Below are 22490 nucleotides of genomic sequence, written 5' to 3'. Positions count from 1 at the left end.
GATATTCATCCAGGATTTCATGCATTTGAACAGCACATATCAGTTACTATTTTCATTTTCTCATTGGTTCCTCTTCCTGGCATGAGAAGAATCATATTCTAGAAGATTCAATTATCAGGTTGCCATGAGATATTTCAGTACAGTTATATTTCATTGTCAACTACAAATTATTTGAGGTGTTTTTCTCATATACTTTTGGAATGATAATCTTATACCACCCAGAGACAGTAAAATAGCAGAATACGCACAAAACCACAGAAATGTTAAAACCCAAAAATCTTTCAAAAATTTTTTTTGCTACCTGCTAGAGTGATTTTTATGCAAGCCCTTTATCATTCAAGACATATATAAATGAGAGAAAAGTTCGTAGAGAAGCATATGAGAGGATACATTTCAAGACATGGCATTTCTATGTGTGCCTGAAAATCCTAGGAATCTACCGAGCCTCTACCCCTTGTAGGTACAGTTTGTGGTAATTGGGAACATCACCCCTAATTGGCCACAGCTGTGAGCAGCAGGTGAATGCTATTGAAGGTAACGAGAGCCCAGGGCACTGCCCAACCACCAAAGGGAGCAGAGGGCACACAGGTGCAGGGCATCAACAGGAGGGGATAAAAGGCTGGGCTGAGGGACAAGAAGGGCAGATGCCTGCAGCCTTCTGAAGTGGTGTGGTGTTACTCTGTGTGGGTTAGAAGCCTTCTGATGAGGTAAGATGAGATTCTGTATGGATAAATGCTTTAAGTTTTCTGAAATTGTGTAGTGACGCTCTGGGTATCGTGGCCATCTTGAGTGCAGAAAATGCTGAGATATTAGCTGTAACAACCCCTAGTCATAACTTAAATTATCACTGGCTAGGATGTCTGTACAAATCACAAACGGGACGGGGCTGCTGTGGAACTGCCTTGAGCTGTTTTATTTTCCAGCATCACTCTCATTACATGGTTATGACAATGGGAAGATGCCAGCAGCTTACATCCCAGGCAGCAGATAAAGAACTTAATGTTACAACTCACTTTATAAGTTTTTTGACCAATCACACAAAGCAAAAGCACACTGACAGTAGTTCTATCTAACCACTATAAGCACAGGTACCTTTGGTTAAAATAATGCTTGCTTATTTCAAACACAATACCTGCTTGTGAGCATTAAACACAATGCACAGAGCTCCATTATTAAGCTTCAACCTTCCTAATATCTTGCTAGATAAACTTTTCTGTAGCTTAGAGAGTTATTCTAGACAAGTGTTAATACACAGATCATTGTTCTATTTGTCCTTGCTTTTCTTCAGTTTAAATAATTTTTCTGCTGACCAATCTCATGGCTGCTGCTCAGCTCTGATCACAGTTCTGCTGTCTCTGGGGCCTGCCTTTTGCAGCTCTCCCAAAACCCTCTGATTTTGTGGATTCCCACATTAAGTGTTAATCCAAATTTCACATAACCTTTGTAAACAGCTCAGCTCCATGCTTGAGTATTTCTGTTATCATCAACTCTAGCAACTGATTTAAAAGATTAATTTCTTCTTCGTAATGGGATGAGAAACATTTGTTTCCAGCCTTTGAGCATGGGGCTGGAGTGGCCCGCAGGCATCAAATCCCTTTCCAGGGCTCTTGACAAATGAAAGCTGCCAGGTAGAAAAGAGTTAATTGTTAGAGCAAGAAAGATAACTGGAGCCCATCAAGCAGTCAGGTTCTTCCTCTACAGGAAAGAAAAGGGTATTAGTGAGTAGTGAAGGGAAGAAGCTGCCTTCATCTCAGGAAATGCAGCTGTCATGTGGACTCTGAGTGTGCAGTGCCATCTGCTTAATACTTGAATCTACTTTTGAGTCACAGAATGAAGAATCTCCATTTGAGAGTTTTGATAACTTCTCTAAAGAAATAAAGTAAGAGGAACAGCCTTTATTCTTGTACTCTGGTGTGTGTTGTACCACTTCTTTTTAAGTTCCAAAGGAAGGGGAGAAAATAAGATGTGTGGATTCTGTGTAAAATATGGAGACTTAGAAGAACAATGTAGTAAAGATGAAAAATGACCCAGGGGAGAGGAGAACTAGTGGCAATTCCCTGTGCTCAGCAGTGGTTTCCAAAGCTACATAGAAAACCTCCAGGAGGAATGAGGCTGGCCAAGCCTGAAGTCTGAGATGAGCAGAGGTTAAAGCCTGTGAGCAAAAGGCAGCGCTGTGGGCACTTAATGCAGGAGCTGCATTTGAACACAGACTGCCTTTGCCCTCTTGTCACAAGTTATTTCCCACCAGGTTTCAAGCCCCAGACTGCAATAACCTAACTGCAAGCCTTGTTCTGCGAGCTGCATAAGGATTTTCCCTTTGTGGGAAGGACTAATGCATCATTTCTTGTTAGTGCAGTCAGCCATGGGGCAGATTTAAAATTCACCAGCTACTCTAAACTAGCTTTGTGTGGTGTTCAGCCTGTACTCCTTAAAACCCTACCCCAGCTGTCTCTGTGCCAGCTTTCTGGACTGAGAAAGCCTGAAGAAGTGATTGTTCATGTCACATGCTGGAGAATTCAATATCTTTTACAGCCACATTAGGGGGAACGGTAAATCATCTCTGAAAAATAAAGAAAAAGTAGAGGCAAAGATGTGTACTGCTGTATATTAAAGCATAGTAGCATTTTAATTTTGTGTTGGAACCCAATTTAGAAAAACGGTCTCCTCCTTTTTCTTCTAATATATGAGGAAATCCCAGGAAATTTATTACCTTTATTTGAAAGCAAATTATGAAAAATTCCAAAGGCTCTAATAAATCTTTATTGATAAAAATTGTGTGGTATTGTCTCTGAAATTCACTGGGAAGCATTACTAATCCCTGCATTCAAGATATTACATGTGACAGCCATGAAATTTAAAGCTGGGCAGTAATTTTTGAAGGGATAATATGCTGTCTTGTGCCTTAACAGAGAATTGAGCTGATGTGGTGGGGGTGATTATAATTGAGTTATATGGATATAGCATCCAAAAGCAAGAATAGGAACTGCCAGTAGCTAAAGTGTGACATTAAAATGTTTCTTTATTGGAAATGGGAGCTTGGGAAGCCTTCCTGGAGACTCATTAAGTATTCCTGCAGTATGAAATTTCTTTTTTCTTCTGGAGGAGTGATAGGATAGAAGCAGGTATGTACTGAAAGTGTTGGGTTTTTTGTACTCTAAACATGCATAACAACAGCAAAACTTTTCCAAAAGCTGTTTTCCTTTTTAAGGCCAGTTCTGTGAAATGTACATCATTTTAGCCAACTGCTGCTAAATGGTGGATGTAGCTTGGTCTTAAACCTCATGTAGTGGTAGAGCTCTAGGCTGTGTTCTATGATGTTGTGACATTCATCTTACTTTTTAGGTCCTTTTTAACACTCTCTTTAACACTCTACATATTATAAATATGTATTTATTTATAATATTCTCAGGGTTTTAAGGATTAGCTATGGCAGGCTTACCTCACTCAAGGCAGAAGCTCCATGACTGCTGTTAATTGTGGTTATTTAACCACTAACCTGTGAGTAGTGGCTGACCTTGGAAGTTACTCTAACTTACCTTGATGTCCTGTAGTTGCAAGCGTCTCCTGCAGGATGAGGAAGAAAAACAAGAATAGCAAATCCTCATCTCCTCTCCCTTCCTCTTTCCTAAAATACACACAAGTACTGTGGTAAAAGACCTTTGCAGTCATGCCTCAGTATTTCTGAGTTTGGCGATGTTTTATGACAGTCCCTGACATTGTTGGTATTAGATTAACCATGTTCTTTACTCTCATGTGGCAAACATTGCCCAAATGTAGGAATAAATGTTTTGTTTTTCAGCCTGTATACACACCCAAATACCCTTAAATTAGCTGGTGTAGATGCTCATTGAATTTTGTAGTTACAGCAGAGAAGTCCTTTATGTTCACCTGAAAGAGAACAATCATTTCATTATCAGGGACAGAGGTTTTGAGGTCAGTCTTCTTCTGTTGTAGGCAATGGCGCTACAACAGCAAACAAAATCAACAAGCTCCAGCTGGAAGCCGGCAATGTTTTCTGATCCTTCTATTTGTAAATAGAAAGGCTGACACAGAAACTGCATGCTCTGGTATTTGGGAAATATCTAATTACCAGCATTTATATATCTATTTATATATGTATATAATTTTTTTAAATGGTTCATTCATCTGCCAGTGCTGCTCTTCATGCAGTTTGTTTCCTGTTGTGACTGCTTCACTTGTGTTATACATATAGAAAGCAACAACATTAACTTTTAGATTATAAGGCCAAGTACATGGGGTTTTCTCAGTCTCCTCTCAAAGCTTAGGAGACCTACTCTCGCTGTAGTAGTATTTCTTCAATACTGCACTTTGTACTTTAAAACTGATCCAGGGAATTTCATCTGCTTTTTCTGGGGGTGATATTCAGCCTTCCTGTGCACTGGTGACTTTAAAGAATCCAGTCATTTTCATTGGCATGCTGAGGATCTTTGTGCTTGAGTTACCAATGAAAATTTTACATTGGATTGGTTCACAAGACTGAGCCTCGAGAAACTCCACAAGTGATCTTTTCTGCCCAAACCCACTATCATCCTTCTCTCTCAAGAAACCATACTTTGATAACTGGTCTTTCAGTCAGTTTATATTTTTTTTTTCACTTCTTTTAACTAAAAATAATTAATTACCTATCAGTAACTGCTAAAGTAACATGTTCTACTTGCCATAATACAATGTTTAGTGAAGCACAGACATATCAACTACACTGACATGGTTCTTAAGATTAACAGAGTTTGTTTCTTAGTATTAAAAATCTCTTTATTGAGAGAAAATAAAGATCAGCTGGATAAATAGGCCTATGCTTACAGCATACATGTGAAGGTGACTAATAATCAGAGTGAGAGAAGAATTTGCTTCTCAGTTATTTTCTATTTTTTCTCCTCCCCCTAATAGATTAAAAACATCTGCATTCACAGGTAGAGACACCTGACTAGAAACTTTATTCTGCCCTACACTTCAATGAATGTGATTAATTTTTCTGAGTGGATTCTAATTAATAATTGCTGTTGTCTGTGGGTCTGTAGCCAGCCTCCTGGCAAACACAGCTGCCTCTTTGTGAAGAGACCTGCCAAATTCATGTGAGTTTAAGCAGTAAAGTGAAAGATGGTTATGTGAAAGATGGTTATGAAAGAGAGAGTGCAAGAGGGAGAATGACTAACATCAAGACTGGTGTGTTGTATCTGCTTTGGAGTTATTTATTTCATGGGAATGTAAATCTGCTTTCAGAGAACGTCTTTTTAAAGATGGTGTAACTTCAGAACCTCTGTATATTTGCTGTAACTTTGCCATTGTAACTGTGTTTATTCCATAACTTTTGTTTCAAAACAACTGTTGCTAAAAAACAATTTTGTGGGGTTTTTTTCCTGAGTTCTGGTTAGAATTCTGGTATCAGTAACCGTGGTGATTTTTTCATAAAGCTGCTTAATGATTTTCCTTTGAAGGCTTGTGAGCCCTTATTTTTAAGTAACTAAATTTATATTTTATTAGAGAACTTGGTTTGTTGGCAGATTTAGTAATATTTTCTGAGCATATGTTTGATGGGTTGAACAGGATAAAAGAGTTTCATAGATGCCTTTGTAGAGGATAAAGGGCAGAGGCTCAGATCATTTTTATGCATGAATTTTCACTGACAAGAAATGAGGTTCTAATCCTGCAACAGGAGTGAGCACAGGGAATCATTTTACTTGTGGAGTTTCTCACTGAAATCTGTGACCAGCTCAGAGCAATGACAAGAAAATTTTTTCTTTTTCCCCCAGCTTCACAACTTTCATTCTGTTGCTGTTACAGGCAAGCCCCTAATGCTTCCCATAACATAAAAATGCTGACTTGGACGTATGAAGGGAACATTTTTAAAATACAGACTAAACATTGTTGAATAATAAAACCTGCAAAAAAAATCTAGGGTATGTACAGACATGGAAAGAAAAAGTTTATCTGACTTAGGCCTGTGCAGTTAGATTCCCTTGAAAAATGTTCCCTAATGAAGGTTAAGCAAGTGCACACAGTTCAAGTGCTGTGCAGCTGAGTTAACCCTGGAGAAAGAATTGCTCTGCGTTGGAAGTCTGAAGAATGGCAGAATTTGGGTGGGAACAGCTTTTGTTTTGCATTCTCATCCCAGTATTTCCCACCAGAAATGGGGAAGTGGGATGGCCACCCGTGCATTCTTAGGCAGGGCAGAGCGTGACGGTGTTCACAGGGGTTCTTGGGTTGAGGGAAGAGATGAGGATCTGACTCCATGTTTCAGAAGGCTTGATTTATTATTTTATGATATATATTACATTAAAACTATACTAAAAGAATAGAAGAAAACATTTCCTCAGAAAGCTAGCTAAGAAAAGAAAACAAAAAAGGAATGATAACAAAAGCTTGTGTCTTGGACTCTGCCTGAGGTTTGAGCCAGCTGGGCTGTGATTGGCCATTAATTACAAACATCCAACATGGGCCAATCCCAGATGCACCTGTTGCATTCCACAGCAGCAGATAATCAATGTTTGCATTTTGTTCCTGAGGTCTCCCAGCTTCTCAGGATGGAAAAATCCTAAAGAAAGGATTTTTCATAAAAGTTGTCTGCAATAGCAGAGTACAAATATGTTCATTGTGTACATTGGTTCAGGGCTCAAGCAAAAGTCAGGTAGGTGCCATCATGTTTTAATGGATTCCTCCATTAATTTAGACACTAACTCAGGAAAGATATTCTTACCCTTTGAGTTTTTTCTAAAACTCCTGAATGCAAAGCCCTGTGGATTTCCCTGCTTCCCCACTTGCTAAATTTATATTAGCCTGCACCATTTGCATTAGACGCACATTTTTCTAGAAAAACCTTGCTCAAAATGCTGTTTTAGCAAGAAACATCATTATCTGTATTGGGCTTATGGGGTTAAGCTGTTTTTTTAAGGGGGAAGGCAAAGAGGTGGTGGGCTTGGCCTCTGTGGGTTCCAGCCAACCCTAAAGGGAACCCACCTAAGGACACAGCTGAGCTCACTAGTAATGATGGTGATGGTCCCACTGTGAAAATGCTTTTAAGGTTAGAAAAGACCAAAGGGAGGAGCAAAACCTCCTGAAGTCGGAGGTTAGATATAAATTCTCTTAAGTATTTGGATCTTGTCAGAAAATTTCTAAGTATTTCCAGCAAAGACAGAAAGTGAGCATCCGGATGTTTGTCTAGCCATCTCCTAGTTTCTGAGAGGACAAGGGAAAAAGCAATGACAAGGTAATCTCTGCTCTCTGGAGCAACTTCAGACAGTGGATATACTCACCTAAGAGTATGTTATCTCCCCAAAAGAACAGGAGCCTCTGAATAAGCCTGCCCTACAGCCTGTGCACCCCTGGGTTGAAGCTGATCTTTGAAAATGGGGTGTGAAGGTTTTTTTCTGGAGCTTGTAAATGTTTTGTTCCTTTTTTGCATTGATTTGCCACCACCCATATCAGGAACTAAATATTTATTGTGATTTGGAATAACTGAATTTCTCATAGTCTGGTTTGTTTAGCCTGGGTTGTTAAGTGGTTTTCCTGTCTTTGTAAAGCTCTCAGCTTCCTCACTCTTGTTCCTATTTTCCAACTCCTGTCTCACAAAAGAAATAAATTGACTGCCCAAATGTAGCTTTGAGTTTTTCCCTAGTTGTGACTGAGGCCAGTTCAATTCTTGGTCCTGCTGGGTGGGAGTAGATGTGTGCTTTTCATTATCCATCTCTACAGAGTAGCAGCAGAGCAACAATATCTTAATGGCACAGTATGATTCTTCTAACTTGCTTTAGAACGATATTCAGAGTCACCCTGAAGTCACAAAAAAATATATCCTGGAAATGAGAAGCTACTCCCCATCTGTGAGAGAATTAACATATATAAGGGGAAACATCAAAAAGACTACATTTTTAGTAGCAGTAAATAATTACTCATTTCCAATTAACTTCAAAATTATTTCAAAATGAAGCCACAGACCAAGCCTTTATGATGACCAGCAGAGCTGGGGTTGTGACTAGCTGACATGCAGCCTATGTGATGTTAGCTTCATCCAGGTTTGGATTTGCAAGAGATGATGATTTACTTTGTAACACGCTTTTTCTTTGACTCCTGATGCTGTCCCTCTGCCAGTTGTTTTGTTGTACTTCCCTAGGGTGACTTCATTTTATTATTTGAAAGAACATTAATTAGGAAAGGTTAATAAATGGCAGATGAATTCAGTTAATTAGTTCACTGAATAGTTTGAACACTTCTACTTGCTGGAGATATTCATGCAGCATTTGCACAGTGAATACTTCTCTGCACTTTGGTCAGTAAACTCTTCTCCAAAGCAAACCTGGGCATGGGAAATGCCAGTGCTCAGCTGCTAACTTTGGGCAGCCTCAGTTTGTCTGTTCAGTCATGAGCTATGGATGCAAGGCAGAGAGGTGAGCCCCCAAATGGAAGGAAGCTTGGACCATCCGGATGCTTCCTCACCCTACAAAAACTTGTGGTCAGAAATGTTCTGTATTTTGTTGTGCTTTTGAGAACTGTAAGTTGCTTAGATGCTGAAATTTGTGGTTTCATAGATATGGTTTCTCTTTCTGGCTTCTGTGATGATCAGTGAATTTTACCTACCATCCAGATCTTTCTAGACAAACTTAAAAAACTCTAGTTGCTTAGCAAATTTCAGCTCATTTTTGGTGTTCTCTGTCTAGCTATGACAAGTTTTGTCTGAAAACAAGTTATCCTCTTCGTGTTTCCTACCTCCCTCAAAACACAGTTGGTTCAGCCTTGATTTATCTGTTTCTGTGCTCCTTTTTAATGTCTGGCATGGGCAAATATATTTATTTAGTTTAATTTTTGCATGGAGTACTGTATTCTCTTTTTACAGTAATTTCAAAATTAGCTTCCTCTGCCTGAGTTGAGAGCTATTAAGCACATACAGCGCTACAGAGCTAGAAACTATCCAAAAATAATACTGCTGGATGGTTGTAGTCCTTGTTGCTAATAACTTTTTTCCCTCATGAAGACAAGAAATAAAGAAAAGCCTTTGGTTTATTCTCTTTTCTGAAGAGCTCATAACAATGAGGATTTTAATATTGGACTGCATTTTCTCCTTGAGGCTTTTCTGTTTACTATATGTTTATGACACCAGATTCTGTTCAGAAAATAGCTCAGAGGCAAGAGAGAATGTTTCATTGATTGTCTAGTCCTGACAGATAAATGCTGTTACCTGATGCCTTCGTGAAGACAATCACTTCCAATCTGGTTTGGCTTTTGTAGGGACTTGGTGAATACTTATTTATTGCATTTTTAAGATAAAATACTTGGGCACTCCAAAGAGTAAGGACTCTTCTCCAAAGAGAGAACCTTTGCTACTTGGCTGAATTTCCTCAAAGTGGCTGCAGCAGAATGAATAAGCTCTTCTAGAAAGGAAGAGATTTAGAGCTGACCCTCTTTAGCTTGAGGGGCAAATTTGCTAATACATTAATTCAGTGTTTGGCGGGCCCAGGTTCAAAGAACATACTTCTACATCTTTAGACAATCTGCAGGAATGACTGAAGCATTTTATTTTGGTTTTGAGTAGGAGAGAGAAAACCAGTGTTTGGATACAAGTAAATTGCTTTCAGCACAGAACTGAAATGGCTTTCTTTTTCATTTCTTTCCCACTGCCCCCTTCTGTTCCTGCTTTTTACACAACATCAGTCACTAATTGACCTTTTGCCTTTACTGCTTGTATGGGACCAGCTGGGAGGATGATGTGAATACAATTATGGGCTCTACCTGTAGAAGAAACATTTGTGGAATGCAAGGTAACAGTGGGATGACACATGAAGAAAATTGGGAAGCTGACACTTGTGCCATAGAGAAATTAAGCACTTGATACAGGGTTGTGAAGCCTGAAATTGGGGAATAGTAATTTATCATCTGTTCCTAAAATATTGAGGTTTCTACAGAAATATTTAGGATAGCAGGGAATTGGATTTTTTTCCCAATGGTGGTTAATCCCTTATGGTACAAGGTTTGTTTTTTTTTTTTTTTTTTTTTTTAATATTGATTTTTTTTTTCCCCAATGGATCATTTGCACTCCATTTCTTTTCATCCCAAAAGCTAAAATTTCTCTTCTGTCCTGTATAGTGTCAAATACTGCTTGAAAAATGTGGTAAATACCTCACGCTGTCAGGGTTGATGACAACATAATGATGATGTTAAACATTTATTTGGGCACGTCATGATTAAGAATTTCACAGGAGAAGGTTAATCTGACTCTAAGCCAATCCTGTAAATCAGAATTAGCATCTTGTAAATTCTTACAGCAGTGGTCATATGGCATTTGCATCTGTACTGGCACCTGAGGGAAAAAAGTTTAATCTTGTGATATCTGAAGACTCTCAATTTGAGTTGAGTTTTCTAAAATTCTTCAGAAGTGTTGTTTCTGTAAGAGGGTCATACTACCATACCCATTGCATAATAAAATTAAGTCTTCTTCAAGCACAGAAAAAGGCATGGTGTTACTATTTGGCCCAAAAGCAAATGATTGCTTATAAATACCTATTTTAAAAAATAAAACAAAGTAAAATACTCTGAGTGGGAGGAAAAAATAAATTGTCTATGCAAAATTGCATTTGGAAAAAGATTTGTTGGGAACTTCTTAGTTCTTAAGAAGGATGTGCCTGGTAATTTTCTCTCAAGAAGAAACTTCCCCTTTCCTGGAATTAAGCAAATCCTTCCTGCAGCTTTTCTTCATCAACTAAAACCTCTCTGAGTTGACCTCTTATCATCTTGCCATAAATAACAGAGAAGAGGGTTCAGAGAGAGAGTCAGAGAATGACTTTATGAACGTGCGTTTCTGTTTGATCATCCCGCTCTATCAGCCTGCTGTTAAAAACACAACAATAAAAAAGCCTGTCAGCCTGGCTGTCTCCATGGCTGTCTGCATGCCTTTCCCAGCAGCGCTGCCTGTCAAGCTCATTATTCTTCCCCTGAGCTGGTTTGACCCACTCTTGTGCACTTTTGCTGGGCTGATAAAGTTAGTGGGATCTTGTCTCTTGGGAAATGCATTTAGAAGGATAAGTTAATTCTGCTTCTCTCCAGTAAGCACTTCTGCCTGCCTTCTCCAGGGCCAGTCTGTCTGAGTAGCCTAAATTGCTTATCCTGGAGGTAATGAGGTTTGCAAGGCCACAGCTGAAACCTTCCCTTTTCTCTACTTATCCTGCTTTCTACTGTAAGAGATGACAGAATATTTTGCTGAAGCCAAAAGAGTTGTTAAGATAAAGAGTGAAGGTTTTTGGCTCTGTGTGGTGTTGTTTGTGGCTTGGATTTGTTCTGGTTGATCTGTTGGGTGTTGCTGTGAGCTGGGAGAGGGGCAAAATTGAAGAAAGGACCAAAAAGGAAGAAGAATGAGAGGGGAAGGGACAGAAGAGTAGGTGGTCAGGAAAGAATAAAAGTTCCTGAATATCCATCCAATGGGAAAGGGGACAGGGACCATCCCTGGACAGAAAAGAGTAGAGAAGTTATTTTGTTGGACAGTGTGCATTGCAGACTTCTTTTATGGAAAATCTTTTCCTTAGGATTTTCCTCCCAACAAAATGCAAACATTGATTATCTGCTGCTGTGGAATGCAACAGGTGATTGGCCCATGTTGGATGTTTGTAATTAATGGCCAATCACAGTCAGCTGGCTCGGACAGAGAGCCGAGCCACAAACCTTTGTTATCATTCTTTGCTATTCTATTCTTAGCTAGCCTGCTGATGAAATCCTTTCTTCTATTCTTTTAGTATAGTTTTAATGTAATATGTGTATCATAAAATAATAAATCAAGCCTTGTGAAACATGGAGTCAGATCCTCATCTCTTCCGTATCCTAAGACCCCTGTGAACACGGTCACTTGTGTGTTTGGCTCTTGGGGGAGAGTGAAACATAAGTTGAACATTATTTTACTAATAAACAGGTTACTTTTGCTTCAATGACTTTGTCCCCATTTAATTGTATCTAAAAGTTAGTTAATTTCTGTGACGGTGTTCACAGGGGTTTTTGTTTGAGGGAAGAGACGAGGATCTGACTCCCTATTTCAGAAGGCTTGATTTATTATTTTATGATATATATTACATTAAAACTATACTAAAAGAGTAGAAGAAAGGATTTCCTCAGAAGGCTGGCTAAGAATAGAATAGCAAAGAGTGATAACAAAGGTTTGTGGCTCGGCTCTCTGTCCGAGCCAGCTGACTGTGATTGGCCATTAATTACAAACATCCAACATGGGCCAGTCACAGATGCATCTGTTGCATTCCACAGCAGCAGATAATCAATGTTTGTGTTTTGTTCCTGAGGCCTCCCAGCTTCTCAGGAGGAAAAATCCTAAGGAAAGGATTTTCCATAAAAGATGTCTGCGATACATTTCTAACACTACCACTGCAGTTTGGTTTGAGGGATGGGTTCTTAAGAGCCTAGAAAACAGAGAACAGCTAAATCGAGGGAAGTCTGTAGAAAACTTATTGTTGTTGCTGGTTTAAAAAGTAAACCAAGAAGTTTCTATAGCAGTATGTAGTGTTGCAGAGAAGGGTTTTCAGCTTATGAAGGGAAATCCATGTTTGGCAACCAGAACTGAAAACTGGATCAGGCACCAACAAATGGCTCCTACGAATGGTAACTTTTTTCAATACAGTCGTTCAGTCCCACAAACAAAAATGAGTTTCCATTTCACTGAGCTTCAAGTGTTTAATTGCTTTTTTCATAAACTTTTTTGAAAGCCTCTGTAATATAGATCTTGAAAACATTCCTCTGGAAGAAAAAAGTTCTGTTTTCATGAGGAGTGACATGTTAATTGCCTGCAGACAGCTTGTTGGACTAATGAGTAAAATAACCTAATAACTAATTGAAACTCCATTGAAATGAAGTCATTAAGAAAGAAGTATCATATCTAAGTAAATTAACTCCATTTTCTATCCTGAATTATCTAGCTGTTGTGCTTTGATCACAGCTGAATTGCATCATTAACTAACTAAAAGTGAAACCTATTAATAATTGCAAGCTCTTTTATAAAGATTTTTTTCCCCTTTTCGTGAGACATTTAAAAAAGGGGTCCTGGCTCTTTGAAAAATTTCCTCTGCAAGTGTTTAAGGATAGGGGAATGACAAAAATGATGACATTATTCAGGAACAGATCCTTTAAATTAGAGCTAGTTGGAAACTGCGCAGCAAAACAAGACTTTGGATGTGAAATATTTTTTTATTACTTGAAATGCCTTGCAGAAAACAAAATAAAGCAAATCCTACTGGCTTTTTACCCATTCTCATGTTTGTTCTGTTGGAAATCTGAGCTTTTAAGGCTTTAGGCAGCCTTTTCAGAAGGAGGTTGGGGTCATTTTTCAGCTCTCTGGTGTGTGCTGTGTCCCATGTTCCATTCCATGGGAATGCAATTGGCTTGAACCAAGAGCTGAACCTCTCAGGAGGACTGTTACAGGACTGATGATCTTGGCTGGGTCATAATGGGTCAGATTCCAAGATATTCCCTAGGGGACTTGAAATCTCTTTATTTCCAGGTCCCCTGCGGGGAGCTGGGAACTCTTAAAGCTTCAATTTGTGTTTTTTAAGATTTAGGGATAGGGAGGGAGCTGAGCACCTACAAATCTTGTGAGAGAAAAATAAAGGCTTAAAGGTGATTGAGACATCTGTGAGCTGTGAATTTCAAACCTCTTCAGGTCTTCTCTCTAAATACTTATTTCACGCTTTCAGATTAGTGAAGGTTTTTTTTCAGGTATCTAATAATCTGGAAATCAGTGAATTCAAAAATTCAGTCCAGCTTCCTAACTCTTTAGCTCTTGATGGAATGTCATGCTTTTCAGGTAATCTCAGGGGGTGATTCTATGTTTGGAGTAAGCTCCTGTAGACTGAAATGCCCAAAAGTCTGCGTGCTCAAGTGAGATCTACCTAGACCTCACAAAAGACAATGATGCAAGAACAGATAAATCAGATTCTGTTCTTCTAGTCTAGAGGGAAGCATGTCCTTCCATGGAAGAGTTTAGTTTGGATCCTGTCTGAAAACTCTGTGCCTAGACAAATGGTTTCTCATGAGAGACTGAATCCTTTTAGTGCTCTTAGGATAAGGGAGGCAGGACATTAAGAACTCGAGCAATATCTGTCTCAACTTTGTTATTTTTGCTCAGGAAGAAGCTAATTATTGGGTTTAGAGTACTGGAGTCTTTCTGTTGTGTGTTAAAACAGCTGAGTTTTTGCATGGGATAAATATTGTTTGGTCAGAGAACGTGGTTCCACATTTGAGGTTACAGAAATTACCATTTTATAATAATTCAGTCAAAACTTTTAAAACTGAAGTCCCATATTTTTAGTCACATGGTCTGTTCATGTGTTTTCTCTTAAGCTACAGGAAAGAAACACTGAAAGAAAGGAGGGAAAAGAATCCTGATGGAATCCTTATGACAGCACCATGTCTCATTCTCCTTCATGAAATATGTAAAACTTCAAAGTGCCTACACTTAGAGCTACCTTTGCAAAGATATGAGCATGTCTTTAGGTGATCTGCAAGAATATGGAAGCCTTAATTATTTCATTGTCATTAACACTTGCTCAAAAGTCGTGTGGATTTCCCACATTTCGCCTTCTCTTCCCTGATAGAATGACTTCTGTGGTAAACCCAAGAGTAAGTAATCTTCCAGTAAATCCAGCTTTGTCTCTGTAAAATTTTCTTGCTATCTTCCCTCCCTACAAATCTGAATTAAGCACCTTGCCTATTTACAGGGAACTGATCCTGCAAAATGCTGAAAATTTCTCTTTCTACATGTAATGATGGACTTTGACTGAGTTCATAAAACATATTCTGGTCCTGTAGCACTAAAACTAATGTCAAAGTAAAAAAAAAAAAAATAAATTATTGAGTGTGGGTACTGAAAGATAAGACACAAATTGAATCTTTGGGTAAAATTAAAACATCCATTAATGACATACTTAGCTGCAATTTATTCTCAAAATGAGTCAAAACCAGCACCGAAGTGGTAGGTGAGATTTGTGCTGGCCCATTGCCCAGAGGTGAATTCTGATTTATTTGCTAGTGTTGCTTAATTGGTAGGTCAACAAATGTGGGGCTGGTTCAATTTATAAATGCTGTCAAAATGACAGAAACAGAGACTTGGCAATGAGGTATGGGGAAAATTAAAGGAATCCCTTGAAATAAGCACTTATCCTGTGAAATTCCTTCCTTCTAAAAAAAAACAAAACTAACCACAAATCTCTGCATGGTTTTTTTGTTTGGTTGCCTTTTTTTCCCTCCTCTTTAGAATTGCTTTGAGGTGTTCCTTTAAAATATATAAACCTACATTATCACCTATGTAAAAAATGCAGTTTTTAAATAGAGCTTTTAGAAAATAGGTAGGCAGTTAGGATTTAACATATGTCAGGAGTAATCCACACTTAGCAGAAGAAAAAAAGTAATTTATTAAGAAAACACTCTCATATGCCCAGTAAGACTTCTTTAGTACAAAATGCTTTACAAGAACAAACTACAACTTAAACTGGCACATATTTTGTCCATAACACCCAAATAATTTTCCAAGGCAGCAATTTATGTTGATTGTTTAAAATGCAGCATGAATGATTATGGGGTGACAAAGACTAACAAGACTTTATTGCTGCTCAATTGGGACTTAGAAGATTATGTATTTTGTGAAAGACTATTTAAAGGAAATTCTATTCAAGAAAACTGGAAAAAAAAATCAACGTGGTAAAGCTCATTAATTTTAAATCTGAATTAGCTATTAATTCACATGGTTCTGTTTTCAAAGTTGTGAAAGTAAAATATTGTTATCTTCTTAATAAAATTGTAGGAATGATAAAATGTAAAGTCGAATTTTTTTTTTTGCAGGAAATCATTATTTGTACTTCTATTTACTGCTGAGTAGCAGTTTCCACAGCAGAGAAACTTAGTATAATTATAGGCACTTATTTTGTGCCTGCCATTTCTTCTTAAAAGTATTCCATGATTCTGGAAACCCAGAAAATATTTTTTCTGTCCATAAATATTCTATGTGATTATATACTTATGTTTATGCTTATCTCAGTTTAGGAGTTGTAATTTTACTAGTGGTATGTAAAAATTTGAACAATTAGCATTTGAAAAAGTTTTTTCCCATAAAAAGGTATTTCCCACAGATTTTTTTTTCAGCTGAGCTTCCTACTTATGCAGTACTAATTATGTCTTTAATAAGAAAATATGTAGCCTAACCTTCTCACGGAAGAAGCAATTCTAGGACGTAATATGGAGAAATTGTGTACAAATTTGTAAAAATCTGTACAAATACAGCTCTAAGAAAAACAGTTTTCAAAGATTTTGGTGTATCTGAACAGCTCTTGAAGTGTGCATGGAATCTTCTCTTCTGGCATTTTGCAATCACTCAATATACTGCATTTGCTGCATATGGCAATTTTAAACTTGAAGAGCATTGAACGAGAGGAGAAAATATAAAGTATGTTCTGCATTTAAAAATAGTTGGTGAGATCTGAATGTTGTCTGGAAACAGAACTATTTAGCTCCAACAAAGATTGGCACAGCTAGAAGTGCTTGAGCATTCTGTTTTCTGCCTAGGTCAGTCTTAGAGCTCTCTGTTAAGTCACTACTAAATGTAGCACATAAAACTTAATGCAAGGACACAAAATCCAGGTCTGTAGACATACATTGGTAAACTATCTCCTACACTGTGTTAATTGTATTGATTGGAGGAATTGTCACTGGTTTCTGCAATTAAGATTATAAAAGGTACTGGAAGGATCAGCTGCTGTAGACAAGTAAGTGTACCTCAAATTATTTAGAAGAAAATTTCCACTCTACAGGAATTCTATCTCTTCTTTATCCCTTTGTTGTTGTGTTTTGTTTCAGTCCTTTAATAAAAAGAGATCTGCTTTGCCATGTATCATTCCTAAAAGTTATTGCATTGTCATTGAACATTGGAACAATTTTGGAAGTCCATAGTATTTAGTTATCTGTTATTCTCATGAGTTGTCTCTGAAGAATTCTGAACAAAGGCAGAGATATTCTCTTAGTGCTCTGCTTTTGTGGGTCAGTTTGAAATAGATAACCCAGTTCCTGGTCCCATTTCATGGGATAACAAAGCTTGGTGAGAGAAGGCCCCAGTTTCCTGATTTGACTTGGGACTCCCAACATATCAACTAATTTCACACTCCCGTTGTCTTGCAAGTTGAGTCATAGCAACTTTGCAAAGAGGAGGAATCACTGGGTAAGATTACTGGATTTTGTAGGGTTGGTTTTTAATCCCTGCTGAAATGCGTTATCCCAGAGGCACTGCCACTGCTGCTGGGATCAGCTTTGGCCAGCAGCAGGTCCTTCTTGGAGCTGTCTGGCATTTTTTCCGTGGGACACAGAAACTTGTCTGGGACTCCAAACACTTCTGGAGAAATCATCCATGTAACCACCCTGTTGCTAAAACTTTGCCACACAAACCCAATATGGTGCCAAACAAGGTAGAAAGTAGTGATGCAGTTAACCTCCCTCTCCAAGGGAGTAGAGATTCATGTGTCTTGTTTTTCAGTAGAGAATATTAGCTGGCAATTATAGGTTGTTTCAGTTAGAGAAATACTTCTTTTTTGGTCAGTCTTTCTATGTGCAGCAAATAATTAAATTACAATGCAAAAAACACTACCTTCTGTTCAGCAAAGGGGAAGAGGGTCAATGCATGCTTATGTGTTATTTTTTTAAAACCTGTTTCTAAAGAAACTGTATTAGAATAAAACAAAATTATGTAAAGAAGGAAAAAGTTACAGTACTTGTGAAATATAATTATGGGAGTAAAAGCTGCAGAAAGTACTCCTGTAAGCAGTGGTTCTAATATTGGAACCTAGAACTAGAAAACTTTGCTCCACAAGAGGTGGGTGTAAAAAGTAATGCCTCCATCAGGTGTCTGAGGAAGGGTGGAAATAGATTCGTGTCTTTGTCAGAGCACTTGGAGGCTTTTGACTAGCTAAAGGTTAGAAAAGCAAGAACAAAAAGGCATTAAACTAAGTAGCTAGTATTGCTAGTAGCCAGTTAACTGTGGTTTTTATCACAAATTTTATAAAAAATATTCATTTTTCCAAGTAACTATGTAGGTATTTAATTCTTACCAGTGTACAGCTATCCATCCATCCATCCTAAATGTTCACTGGTGATTTTCCACTCAAACTGTGAGGATGGTGTTTAAATTTATGTAGTTCCAAATGAGATGGGAAACGGTAAGATTTCTTGAAAAACACAGACCTTTAGAATGTACAGCATGAGTGCCACCATTTTCTACAAAGATGCTGTTCTTCTGATGCTGCTTCAACTGTTAAGTCCACAGATATGTTATGTTTAAAATCTGTGGCTAAGCTGTGTGTGTTTTAAGTGAAACTGTTTTCATTAGGGAAATTTCAGTATGTATTGTGGTGCCTGTGCAATTGCTTTGTGACTATATGTTCAGATAAAATCACCCATTGCACACTAACAAAAATGTGGTGTTCTCCATTGGGCGAAGCCCTTGGGAACATTCAGGCTGAACAGCTTCAAATAATTTCATGGTTTTCCCCTTTATGGGGAACTGGTATCTACTAATAGCATATATTTGTGTAAGTACTTAATTGTTGGGCTTTTTTTGGCTGTCATTTAGGAATCTGAAAATGATTATTAAATTCCATGTTGTAAGTTCCATACTAATTAAAACTTTCTAAGCAAAAGAATGTGTTCCTGAACACTTTGGCTTTGGGGAAAAAAATTAAATGAAAACAAATGAATGATTATATGATGTAATGATTTTATGATTTGCCTGTTCTGATGATAAAAAAACAGCCTAAGAGTAGTTTTGTGATACTTCAGTAACCTTTAGGTATTGTAATGTCTTTTACACATTGGACTATGTGTACAAGGCTAATTAACATTATCATCCATGTCATAATTTCAAATTAGACACATCATTCTGTTTAGTTATTACAGAAGATTTTTGTTAATCTCTGATGGATATTAAACACTAGTTTATGAAACTGCAATCACAGTTGTTTGGCATATTAGTAGTACTTTGTTTTAATAGCATTGATTGTAATGAACTCATTTGGGATTCCTGTAGAACTAACATTTATTTCCATAAAGCATTTCACAGTAATTGAACATTAGTTCAGTTATGAATGCTGGATTGCTGCCAGAATATTTCTTTCTTTCTATTTTTCTTCTGTCTCCTCACTGTGGATTTTGTAAACCTATCTTTCTGCTTCATTGCCAATTAGATCATTAAATCTAAGGCTGGATTCTTAGCTAGCATAAATTTTACCTCAATGGAAGTATCCTGATTAACAGTGGTTGATGAACTGGATGTTAGTTTTTGGTGTATTTTAGTAAATCATGGACTTTTTAATCCAAGAGTCTTTTGTGACTAAGTTGGCTTTTTATATTACTTTTGTAGACATGCAATTGAAGCACCCTTCTATATACAAATCAAAAAAAGAAAACAAAGAGGTGCTTGTGCTGTCTAGGGGCTGTGTTTCATGTAATATTTGATTTTACTGAAAATATCCCAAGTAAGAGGATCTGAAACCATTCCTGACCCTGCTTTCACTCTTAAATCACTTTTCATGATGAGAATTATTTCTGTTCTACATTAATTTATTGAACAGTTATTGAGACCTCCATTGTCCCTTTGCTTAGAAGAAAAATGGGTTATTCAGAAGACAAGTATAAATAAAGTCTAACTTAGATTCTACAGTAAGATGGAAATTACAGTCCAAAGGAAGAACCTATACATTGTTTGATAGACAAACTTTTCACATGCTACACAGGATATTTATAACATTGGATAATATCTCTTGCAAATAGCTTTTGGGATATCTCAAACATTTTTAAGAATGTTTTATGAAACTGTGATAAAAACACACAGATGGAAAAATGGATGCCATTTTAACAACACTGGTTATTTTCAGTGTAAATTTTCTTCTTGCATCTGTGTCATACAGTAAGTGGATAATTGATTGTTACACAGAAGGCATTAAAAAAGATGGGTTTGTTCTATTAAAACAGTTATTCATAGTTATGTTTGGAGTTTTTGAAAAAAGACTCCTCATTTCTCAAGTATAAAATTAAGTACAGCTTTCATGATGGATTATACAATACAATTATACAATTTTTTCTGTAAAAATTGAGTATCTATTTCCCATTATTAAAAAAGAAAAATACCCAGAAAAACAAACAAGAGAGGGGGAGATGAAAGCCTTGGATATCTGCATAAACTATGAAAATACCAAACAATGAAATGAAGACAGGAAATCAACTGACATGAGTGAAGACTTGCAATTTACCACGTGTAGTAAATTCCAAATACTTTCAGGTTTTGAAATGAGTATTTAGCAAACACTAAGTCACTAGAATTACACTTGATAAATTGCAGGTTTGCACTAGCTGTCTGTACAAAACCAACTTTCATGGTACATCTGCAAAAAAATAAAAATGTTATTTTAAATATTCTATGAGTCTATTTTGACAGTTTCACAAAAGAGCTTGAACCAGCAGTGATAGATTCTCCAGATGAACCAAGGAAAGCCTTGGTTTACTGATGTTTCCCAATTACAGAAGAGCAGAAAGCTTAGCTCGGTCTTAGGCATCAGTTAGGTGCCTCTCACAAAAATAAGTTTCATCTCAGATGGCATTTACTATTATGGTAAAATAGCAACATTAGACACTTTATGTTGTTGTTGATTTTTCCTCCTTAAGCTAGTAATGAGAGATTTGAACAATTGGATGAATCAAATCTTGGACTAAAAAAAAGCTGCAATCTTTTCATTGTGTGTTCATAAAAATCTGGGTGTTTTTGTTACCCTGTCCTTCAGTAAATAGAGTAATAAAATAATAATTTTCAATCAAAAAGGGAAAAAACCCAACTTGCTCTTCAAAATGCAATTGTGATTTGAGCCTGGAGGAGGTCTGCTGCTTTTATGGGGGTTTTCTTTTCCTGGATTTTCTTTTTTTCTTCCTCCCATTTTAAATAACTGTAAAAATCTAGTCAAATACTGTAAATAAGAGAAAAACCAATGAAGTAAAATTTTGGACAGGTCAACAGACTTGAACAAACACAGCTCAAAACTTGTGTAATAGAGTCATTACTGAAATCTTGAAATGGCAAGCAAGAAAAGGCATTTACTGGTACTGAAGAGTTTTTTGACTTACTGAACTAAAAGATCATACATGGAGGTTAGAAAGGAAGACCTTATTGCCTCAAGTTAAATTTCCAAAACCAAAATCCATGTAAAAGCTAATTTGTGTTAGTAGTACATCTATCTCTTTGCTAAGATTGTGGCGTTAGTAGTCTTGGAGGTTTTTTCTTTCCTTTCATTGCTACCATGTGATAATTGGCCTGCTCGTTAGTGTTAGTATTTCGTTTTGGTGTAACTGGTTTTTTTAAAGGATTATCTCCTGGCAGGTGTTGATTTACACTGAGCATACAAACTGGAAGATGTTTTTTTGGAGAATGTCAGACTGGTAACTCACCTACTGCTCTTCCTTAACAGAAGTGTGAGGGTTCAAATCCACTGCTCCTTTGGGCAGCCTTGAACTCTGTGTTTGGGATGTTTGGTCTAGAAGACACATAGTCTTAAGTCTAACTCTGAAGCTTTCAAAGCAGGGTTGGCAATGGAGCATGCTCAGCACCATCCTCTTTGATCTACTTTGATCTACTGATCTCCTGTTCTACTGAATTGTTAATGTCAGCCCAGCCTTTGTTAATAAAAAGGTTGAAAGTAGAATGGCAAAAGTGATTAGTACTACTGGAGCAAAAAGCTTGTGGAGCCTTTTATTAAGATTGAAAGCTAGAACCATACTGAGTACTAATGGGAGAGCAGAACTCACAAATAATGGAGTAAATGCTTTAGAGGGTAGAAGAAAATCTTTCCAGGCAAATAAAAGGTCATGGTTATGATCTGGTTATTAAAATTGTTAGAGCGATGCCTTTGCCTGAATGAAGGTGCAAACGAGAGCGTTCCCCAAGGTAATAGCAAGGATTCTGTGTAACAGGAAATGAGAGTGAGAGAGAGAAGTGACTGCAGGGGAGAGCAAGAAAGGGATGGAGACACATTAAGAAGAAAAACTTCACCGCTCTGCGGATGCCAACAGCATCCTGTGGATGCTCTCCATCAGATCTTGGTGCCAAGGGTTCCCCAGAAACATGGAGCTCAGTTGTTGATACACTTGGGCCAGGTGGGAATGCCCAGGTGCCTCCCCTGGAGGGGATAAGTTTGGCCCAGTGTCTGGCAGCAGCCTCTGGATGTGTTGCATCCCTTTGCATTAGGAGCAGAGCTCTGTGCAAGCCTCAGCAACGAGTCTGGGCAGGCTCTGGGGGTGTCGGATGGATCATGGCACCTCCTCAGCTGCCATCACGGGAATGTCCATGGATGTGGCCCTTCCTGGGTGGGGGTTTCACAGCTGAGCCAGTTTGTGTGAGGGAGGATGGGTGTTCAATGCCCGTGACCAGAGGTTCCACGGCACCCCCAGAACTCTCCTCCTCCCTCCCTGGC

General features: G+C 37.8%; 1 long non-coding RNA gene across 1 annotated transcript; it reads left to right on the top strand.

Moving 5' to 3' along the window:
* Positions 1-658: 658 nt before the first annotated feature.
* On the top strand, positions 659-2772 carry LOC132072891 (uncharacterized). Its single transcript, XR_009418427.1, has 2 exons — positions 659-707; positions 2249-2772. It is a non-coding gene; the product is annotated as an uncharacterized LOC132072891 (long non-coding RNA).
* The last annotated feature ends 19718 nt before the right edge of the window (positions 2773-22490 follow it).

The sequence above is a fragment of the Ammospiza nelsoni genome, chromosome 4 (genome assembly GCF_027579445.1).
Source record: "Ammospiza nelsoni isolate bAmmNel1 chromosome 4, bAmmNel1.pri, whole genome shotgun sequence".
Taxonomy (NCBI): Eukaryota; Metazoa; Chordata; class Aves; order Passeriformes; family Passerellidae; genus Ammospiza; species Ammospiza nelsoni.
Note: the sequence above shows the minus strand (reverse complement) of the source record. Positions and strands in the feature narration are given on the sequence as shown.